Source organism: Gavia stellata, chromosome 2, assembly GCF_030936135.1.
Source record: "Gavia stellata isolate bGavSte3 chromosome 2, bGavSte3.hap2, whole genome shotgun sequence".
NCBI lineage: Eukaryota > Metazoa > Chordata > Aves > Gaviiformes > Gaviidae > Gavia > Gavia stellata.
The window spans coordinates 13051620-13061614 of record NC_082595.1 but is presented as its reverse complement, the minus strand read 5'-3'; the positions used below and the strand labels follow the sequence as shown (position 1 = coordinate 13061614).

Below are 9995 nucleotides of genomic sequence, written 5' to 3'. Positions count from 1 at the left end.
TCCAAGTGTTGTAAAAATCCTGTCAAAGGGCTACAGTTATTAGGAACCTAAAACCAATGAGGCAAGTACCCTAATTCTCTATTAACAAATTTGCCTTCAAACACAAAGACACACCATAGCACTCCTAGTACCCCAAATGAAACACAAGTCTCCAACTCCAGAAAAAAATTGGATTTTCAAAGATACTGTATGTTAAGAACTTAAGAAATAATGACACAGCCACATCAAACATTTCCTTTATCATAATAAATAGCGGTAAGTTTTATTTTGGGTAGGTTACACTGCAGGCACAGAATAGCTAAATGAGAATGACAGACACAATCAGATACATCCATCAGACACAGTGGTATTTTAAACAGATGTAGGCTACTATAGGCCTTGCAAACAGTTCAGTATTAGCGCTCAAGTTTTCAAAGCTATTAGGGTCTTAGATACATATGCAAGCACCTATAAATCTCAACAGATGTAACGTAGGCATTTTTTACTGGCATTAATTTCAACAGGACACAGCCACCAAGCTTAATTGACTTTGCAACTCTCAAGAAGGAACAAGTACTCCTGAGGCGTTAGGGCTGGATCCAACAAAGGACTTGGCAACTGAGCTGGCCCAAGCCGCTACCACCCTACAGTCATCCATGTCCACACAGCCCCTCCTGAGCCACCCTGGGAAGTGCAGCACCTCCTGCTACTCCACAGGGATTTACAGGAAGATGTTAGCAGCTGCATTGAGACAGGGTGACTGGCACAGACCTCACATTGCAGTGTGAAACCCTTAGAGCGCTTGACCAAAGCGGCAGACAAACTGAGCCTCTCAGGAAGCAGTTGGAAGCATTGGGAAATGCAGGCGGGGAGAGAAGCATCTGAATGGGTGCTTCCTGCCTTCCCTAAAACAGCGCCAGCTTCAAGGCAATACCCTGTCTATTGAGACTGAGCCCCTCCATGAGGGGGAAGGTGGGTCAGAACCAATGTCAGTGGAGAGAGAGGCAGAGCAGCTCAGAGCATGCGAAAGAGTAACTCCCCAGCCCTGCATCCGGGCACTTACTACAGACACCCCCCACTCACCGTGGCTGAAAGCACCCTCAAATCCAGCATCAGTTTGCTACAAAACTCCCCTAAACACTAAGTGAGGCGGGCATATTTTCTTTCACTTCTAAGATATTTTCAGCTTGCTGCAACAATGTATGAGTTTTTGCAAAAGTGACAGAGCCATTTTCCTGGATGCAGCTCACTGACAAAGCTACATAAATTTGCATTATTAACAGCTTTTTAACATTAAATGGCCTTCATACATGCTGGCACAAGTCTGATGTGACTGTCCTTAAAGATAGATGTAGATCCTTCTTTAAACTCTTCCTTTAAACAGCATGTAAATAGTGCTTAAAACTAAGTTGCATAGTTAACCAGCTCTCATCCCCATTTCAATGAGTAGGATACATGGAAAATAAATGCAAGCAGTGAAGTCAACTGACTCTGAGACCTTGCAAATAATTTTGGATGGTCACGTTTATGATTAATTTGACAGCCTCTCTTCACAAAACCAGAAAACCGTCTAAGTTACACCATATAGCCACATGACCTGCAGCACAATTGCCTCTTAAGAATTTTATACAGTCTTTCCAGAAGACAAATGTTTAAAAATTGTTGCTTTATCCTCCCCCACAATCTTCATATGTATAACTCCATAGTAAAATTTCTAGGAGTATTTCTTCGCACTACCACAAATCTGCTATCCCATGTATAAAGCTCTCAACTAAAGCACGCAGTACAGGCTCAATTGCCTCCTTGAAGGGAGCATCCCTCCTCCAAAATTTTTTAATTACAGAGTCTGACTATCCCCTGCCATTTCAGCCACTTCCCCAGCTTGTTCTTTCTCTGGGTCTGGTTTAGTTTGTTTTGCTGTATTTTGAGACTTTTCCACGGTTTCAAATATTTAGGCTGCACCAAAACTATTTGAAGAAACCAAGAGTCTTTTTCCACCTTAAAAGCAGAGCCTAACACAGCAAACTCAGCATAAGCAAGAAAATTAAATGGGCACAAAATCCAGTACTGATTGTCCATTTCCTTCCTTTTCCAAACCAGAAAGCTGAGCTCTCTAGCCCTCCCAACACCAGCTTCAATCCCTAGAGAGACCAAGGGGTCTCTTATATTGCCACAGTAAAGTAACCACCCAAAACACACAGCGAAGAAAAACCTGCCTCGAGACCACTCTTTGCTCAAGCAAAATTGTACAGGCCAATTTGCTTTCTACAGCAACTCCATCTTAGGTTGGCTTGACTGGCTAACACTTACTCATTTGTTTTTCACTGCCCTAGGCAGCACATTCATATAGCTAGAGCCAGACAACCTTTTTTTTTTTTTTTTTTAAAGCTTCCTTACCTAGCTGGAGAGGGACTTTTTACAAGGGCATGTAGCGGTAGGACAAGGGGTAATGGCTTTAAACTGAAAGAGGGTAGATTGAGGTTAGATATAAGGAAGAAATTCTTCACCATGAGGGTGGTGAGGCACTGGAACAGGTTGCGCAGAGAAGCTGTGGATGCCCCATCCCTGGAAGTGTTCAAGGCCAGGTTGGACAGGGCTTTGAGCAACCTGGTCTAGTGGAAGGTGTCCCTGCCCATGGCAGGGGGGCTGGAACTAGATGATCTTTAAGGTCCCTTCCAACCCAACCATTCTATGATTCTATGTTCTTCTACCTGCTCCCTCTGTTCCCTCCTCCTTTTCTTTCTTTGTCTCCCTCCCCTCTCCCTTTTGCTCTTGTTCTGTCCTTGTAACATCCACTTTCCTGGTTTCAGAGAGCAATGCATGAATTCCTTCTCTTTCTGAGCTTGCTTTTCTGCTAATCTTACAAGTTCTTCTCACTTCTCCTTCTGTCAACCTGTATGAGCCCAACTATCCACTTAATCTTTCAGCCCTTCTCTTCACCAAGGAAGGCTTCCATGTGACCATCTGACTCTCCCTCCCACCCCTTACATTATCTTTCCCCTCACAAAAGCAGCATATTTCTATTTGTTTTAAAAAAGAGTCCTTCCCCATGGTTTGCAACCACCTACGTTTTGTTCCTCTCCTCCCATCTGCTGCTTCCAAGCCTAATACCTCCATAGCACGGGCACCCTCAGTGGGAAGCAGCCGCCTGGCCTTTAGGCAGCACTGTACGAAAGCCTCTAACACCAGCTATTCTTTGAAAAATTTGTTCAAGAGAATCTAAGCCAGGCCTGCTATGCTGGCACTCTGACAGAGTACTGAATTCATACAGACTTAAAAAACATGATATACCCCAGCCACCTCCGTTACTCCAACCACCACTAAGCAATAGATTTTCATTTCAGAAAGGTTCTCAAGATGTTACATACAAGGCGGGGGGGGGGGGGGAAGCCAAAACAAAACCCAAACGCATCTATACCTCCAGTGGACTTTGTTTTCTAAGCAACCCTTGGAATTTTTGCCTATTGTTCTCTGCTGTGCACAGGGGAGCATTTGGCAAGTGATTTCTATTTTTAGGATGTCTGGGAATGCTTTGCTTCGGTTTTTCTTTTTCACTTTGTGGGACCACAGTGCCATCTATTGGAAGAGATATGAAGAGCAGACTCTCACTGGCTATTTACTATCTGTAAAGACTAACAATATTTACTACTTCGGTTTCAAAACAATTAGGTGGGCCGAGTCTTTATCATAGGCTTTTACAGGCATTTGTTAGGACTTGCAAGCCCCAAGATTATGGAAAGTTCCTGACTGATACATTCAAAGAAACTTAAGTTAAGCAAACACTTAAGAGCCTCACAAACACCAAAACTGTACTAACATACCAGAAACAAAAGTTGCCAGTTTTATAAACAAACGTCAGGAAGGGCTATTCTTTGTGAGCCTGTCTTTCTTTCTCCTAGATCCTCCATCTCCCATTCCAGTGGGACTCCCATCTGAGCAAGATCGTATAGGGATAAATGCAAAGCCTGCTGCCTAACCTGATTACTACTAATTCTCCATAATCAGGCAATAGCTATATCTTTGTATATTCTCCCTCCAACTATAAGCAACAGGCATGTAAAGTCTATCTGCCTCTGTAAGCGAGCCCTTTTTCTTTCCACAGTCAATGGGAACTCAAAGCAGCCAGAATAAGCCTATAGAGAACACATAGTCCATACGCAACATTAAATGAAGAGTAACACAAATCTTAAGAGGAGGGACCTTTTTAAAAGGGACCTGGGAAGGATTTCGGAGGAGCTGGGGAGATACAGGCCTGCAGACATGCCATTTACACCAGGCAAATTAACAGAGAAATAAACAACATGGCATAGGCTAGAAGAGGCAAGCCCATAGGTAAACCAGGCAGCGTGGAACACTCACCATGGGGAACCTCTCCTCCCAAGGGCACTTCCAGGAGCATCTATGGCCTGTCCAAGTCCTTCTCAGCTGACAGCAGCCCCCAGACTGAGGCCAGGGCTCCCCAGCCACCCCCTGCGAGGACAGGGATGAACACCAGGCAGTGGCTCACAGCGGGGAGAATAAGGTCTGGCAGTTGTTTCTCAAAAGGAAAACAAGGCACAGGTGAACCACATGATTATTTGGGGAAGAGACAGGAGGGGAAAGGAGGGATTACCTCTCTCCAGATCACATTAGTACAGCTGGCACTTCGCGTCACTCACACACAGGTGTTTTCTAAATACATCATCTGTGTACATTAAAGATTTAGAAAGTATCTAAAACTCACGTACAGACATTGGGAGTTCTCCCGTAATGGTGTAAAGGTATCCTATTCATATACATACGTATATAAATACACACTTAGATCTATATAAGCCACTGCCAACTAGCATTAAAGCATTAACCAACAACTCGGGACCAAAAAACACCCAAAACCAAAACCCCTTAGTGTAAACAAAAACATACACTTTCTTTTCACATGCCTGCAAGACACCTATTTTTCAGGCCAAAGTTGTAAACACAAGTGACAGACCAGGCACTCCCCACTTCACCCCATCTGAGCTGGCAAGGCCATGGCGGCAGCAGCACAGCTGCCCCAGCGCAGCACCACGTGAGGACAGGCTCCTCGTGCACCCTCGAGAAACTGCTCCGAGGCCAAAACCTCATCCCCCTTCCTCGGGCACAGCTGCTCCCCCAGGGGCACCCGGGCTCACGTCCTCCCTGCAGCAGCTCCCCGGGGAAGTAAATAAAAGACTCACAAACCTCAGCTCCAACATGGCGCCCATGCCAGGCCGCAGCGAGCTGCACTGCTCCGCAGAGGCTTATTCCGTCTTATTTCACAGCCCTGCCTCTGTCAGGAAGCTCTCATGCTTTAGCAGCGGTTCACTTTATTTTGTAAATACCCTTTAGATAAATAACATTCCTTCATTATACAGGGATTTCTGGTAAATCCCCATAAACTGTTCTGATTTAGCACGATTGTCAGTGTGAAATCCCCCTTGCAGAACACGTTTCCCTCCGGTGCCAGGCATAGCAGTCAATCGGGAGGTAAGGCCTCTGTGGCACGAATGCAAACAAGTGTTGCCTCACATGGTGATTTTGATCTTTTGTTTCTTTTTTTTTTTCCAGAGGCAAGACAAAAATGATCTTGGAGCGAGAGTAAAACCCAAGGTAGGACCGAGGGGATGAAGGAGGTCTTGTGGAGAAGGCCACACACCACACAGCTCTCACTGCTTGTCCCGGCTGCTCTCTGGCACTGCAGAGGCAAGTCGCAAAGAAGCTGTGAGTGCAACGAATAGCATCTGCTTTGTGTACCACATATTTGCCAAAAATTCCACCATCAGCCCCCACCAGCACACCCAAGCAAGACCCCAAATGCAAACCAGCGGGTCCTCCTTGGTGAGGGAGCTCAGGAGCCACTGCCTGTGCCTGGAGGCACACAGGGGTGCAGGGAGGGGGGAGAGGGAAGAGGGAGCACCGTCCCCACTCAATTTCTGAAAAAAGTGGTCTCTGTCCAGGGAAAGGAGTCCTCCTCCCTCTGCTAGTTTTTTGGGGTTTTTTTGCAGTTACACAAAAGCAGCATTTTAATTTTTTAGTATTTCCCATACATCTGCAAACACTCCTCTCTACTGCCCGCACTCCTCAGCACTGGGTCATGGCACTCCTGTGTGAAGGAGAGAACGCAAGACTCGCTGCAAGCAAAGGATGAATTTTGTTTACCCTTTGATATATTACAGATCTCTCTTGTTGATTTAGACTTCTTTATACTGATATGGCGCACACTTCGGTCGTGACCACGCCATCACTGAAATCAGTGGCGAAGTTCATGCAAAATTCAGAGGGGACAACGCGGTAACTAGAATAGGGAAGGAGTGGTAATTAAAAACCTCGAAGTGGCACTTCAGGGAGTTAACGCCTGCAGTACAGACGCTAGTGGGCTGATCTGGGCAGTAAAGGTGCCTCTGGCTGCAGGATCTTGAGGGTCTCACTGAACTTTTTGATGTAAATTGCACTGTGAAAGTAGTAGACTAGATGTTAACACAGAGGTGGATTCACAAGGTCTGGGCCTAAACGTTCAGGCAGTGTCCCCCAGCTTTCTCTCTCAGGAAGCTGCCCTTTTCCCGTGGCCCTGCTGCCTCTCAAGTTGTGAAAAGGAATCTGAAATTATTTTCATTATTTTCCTTCCTGCTACGGCCTACACATTTGTAAAGCATTACCAAGGTAATGAGGAGTTACAAAGACTGTCACTGCCGCAGGAGGCAAGGCAAGGGGGGTGATTTTGTTACTGCTTAGTTGTAGTGAGCGCACAAGACAATATTTACTTGCACTCTGTATTAAACACCACAGTATAAAATAAAGGTTATTTCCTGCAGTTTCACACAAGCAGCTCCTACCAGGAAAGCATTCGTTATTCCACGCTGACAAGCTGCTCTGAACACACCGAACTGGTGTTGATACGTGAGCACGTATCGCTGTAACCAAACATAAACACGCAAACTTCAACAGTAAGAAGCCCCACGCCAGCACTCCCCTCCTGCACTGCCCTGACGGCCACTACCCACTTTTCACAGCACGGTGGGCCCCACTGCTCCCGCACACCAAAACCCACAGCAGAGGCCTGAGGGCGCAACACGGCGCGCTGGTGCGGGCCCACGCTGCCGCCACGGCTGCATAATTTTTCTGTGAACTTTTTTTCTTTCTTCCATCGGAGCACAGCCAAGTCCCAAAAAAGCCCGTTTTCCCTCCCAAAAAGCTGTGTGCTCCAGGTGAGGCTCGAACTCACAACCTCGGCATTGCTCGGCTTTGTACTGCTGTATAAGTACCGCGCGCTAACCGATTGCGCCACTGGAGCCCTGACACTAACTCCTCCCGAACAGTTTATCAAGGGCTCGCCCGGCCCTGGCGGGGGAAGGACAGCGGAACGCCCGCCTGCGCCCCGCGCTGGGCAGCTGCCCTGGGCGGCCCCGGTTCTCTGCCTGGGCCGCGCTCTCGTCGTTAACAGCCGTTAACAGCGGCACGGGGAGGGGAAAAGGGAGTTGGTGGACGCTGCGCCCCTCGGGGAGGGCGCCGCCGCCAAGCACGGGAAGAAAGACTGCGGCTGCGGTGCTCGGGACAAAGCCCTCCCGCCCCCGGCCGCCCCGCCGGGCGGGCGGCCGTGGGGATGGCCGCCGGCGCGGCGGCGGGGAGAGCCCGACCCCCTCCGCCGTGCGGGCGGAGCCTGCCGCGCGGGGCGGGGCAGGGAGCGCGGCCCGCGGCCGTCTCGGCGCCGCGCCGCCCCCTGCGCAGCTTCCGGCCACTTCTGGCCGGGGCGGTCGCTCGGCCGGGGCAGCTGCAGGTGACCGGCGGATACTGGGAGCGGCCTGCCCCCCCCCCCCCCCCCCCCCCCCCCCCCCCTTCCCACCCGCAGGCATTGCTGGCGGCTGAAGCGGTCACCGCAGTTCCGTACTCGGGAAACGAGGCAGACAGGCCCCGGCCCCGGGTCGTGCGGGACCAAACCTCCTGACGGCCTTTGGTGAGAGGCATTGGCCTCTGGGTCAACGAAGTTCATCCTCACAGTAATGCGCATCAGCGGGGAAGTAATGCACCCGTCTGTCGTGCTCGGGTCTAAGCCAGAGAGAAAAGCAACTAAGTACTGCCAGTAAATTAAATCATTATCCCTGTCGTGTGACTAGCTGCACACTCAAGGGCTTTGCAGTCTGCTTGCTGCTCCACCGTTGTTGCGTGCAACGCGAGGGGTGCTCTTGCACTTTCAAAATAAGTAGTACAAGTTGAAAGGAATCATATAAAAGTATTTTTGAATTATGCTTAATAGAAATAACCAAAAATATGAGGGGTTATCCCGTATGGATAATTCACTGAGGGCTCACTTTACCTCTGTACTGACTTCACCTTACTTCACTGTATTTTAGTAAGTACAGAGCATCCGTAATATAGATGTCACACATACAGGGTCTAAACTGCTCGTTTCAATACCTGAAGGTTTTGTCTTCCTCTTTTATAAAATTCAAGGGTGGAATCAGGTGCTCTGATACGAAAATGCTGACTAGATCTAAAAGGCTAACATTACTTACACATAGAAACAACACAGTGTATATATGCTGTATGACATGCTTAGAAACAGTTACTAGAAGAAAACGTGCAGCTTAATGCACGTTTATTGGTAAAGTATACCACTAACATGGATTTATTCTGCAGTCAGATCTGTCTTATCTTTATGTGGCAGGAAGATGGTAAACTTAATTGGCATCAGCAGTATTTAAACCCAAGCAATGCTCCAACACTGTCTTTCTTTTTTTCCACCCACAGTTAGGCATTGTCACCATATTTACTTTCCTAGACGGCTCTGTTGGGTTACTGACATAAGTACTAGAGAGCATTTTCCTTTCTACAGCTACTTTACTGTGTGCAAAGCAACAAGCTCTGGGCCTTTCATTATAGTGCGTGGTTGTAAAGAGTGCTACACAGTGCTTGGACTTCCATGGCCTCTAAAAATGAACTATTGGTGGTCTAGCCACAGGTGACAGGCACTCAGCCAGTTTTAAGTAAATAGCACTGATCTTCCAACTCTTGACAGACTGAGTGGCAGTTATGTGTGACTTCATTACCTCCTCCCCCCACCTCTGATCCATAAATGAGCTGAAACCTTTTGAGATTGATTTGAATGGAGACAAGGTGCTTCTCACTTGTCAAGGAAGTTGTTCTGTTGTTGGTACTATTATTGTGGGCATTACTTAAAATATGTTTCGGTGGTATACACCATTGACAGGTGAAGTAACGTGCAAGTGCTGTATCTGACCATTGATGAAGGTGGCTGGCATGGGGAAAAAGAGAAAACTGACAGTTCATTTCTTACAGAAATTTTCCATCATCACATAGGTTTAGTTGGCATACCAGTAAATGACAACTGCCTTCATTACCCTTAGCAGTGCATCATTACACTAGGAAATAAAATATTCTGTATCACGCAAAGATTGCTGTGAACATAATTTCATCCAAACAAGTGCTTTTTTTGGAAAATACAAGAATGTTGGGAAGAATCAAAGCTGAAGCTGTGAACATACAGTCAAGCTCTTTATTGCAGATTTAACCTTAGGCTCAGGAAAGAGCAAGGACTCAGTGAGTCTAATTTTGGTATTTATACAGATGATAGTCACTGCTTGTTGTATTTTAATTAGCCTTCGCATAGAAGTAACAGTGATAATGGTGCAGATTCGAGTAGTTTTTGTGGGATCTTTAACTCTTCCATTGTGCTACATGGTTCACTTGCTTCTTAAGTTTGTCCCCACAGAGACTGAGGCCCTTAATAGTATGTTTAGCAATACAACAGTGAAATTTGGCCACGTGAATTAGTTTGTGGGAACATAACTGTATTTGGGTTCAAGCAGTATGTTTGTTACTGACTTGAATTTTTGTTTTCAGCAACTATATAGGGGCTTTTAATATAAATAATTTTTCATTTTTTTAAAGAGTACTTCATTTGTATTTGTTCTCAAAGAACAAACAGAAAAAGCACAGAATAGGCCAAAAATAGGAAGCGTGTTCAACTGAGTGAAATAGATTATTTAGTCATATCTATGTCT

General features: G+C 46.7%; 1 non-coding gene across 1 annotated transcript; it reads right to left on the bottom strand.

Moving 5' to 3' along the window:
* Positions 1-7173: 7173 nt before the first annotated feature.
* Positions 7174-7267, bottom strand: TRNAI-UAU (transfer RNA isoleucine (anticodon UAU)). The gene is made up of 2 exons: positions 7230-7267; positions 7174-7209 (listed from the first exon to the last, which is right to left on the bottom strand). It is a non-coding gene; the product is annotated as a tRNA-Ile (tRNA).
* Between the last annotated feature and the right edge of the window lie 2728 nt (positions 7268-9995).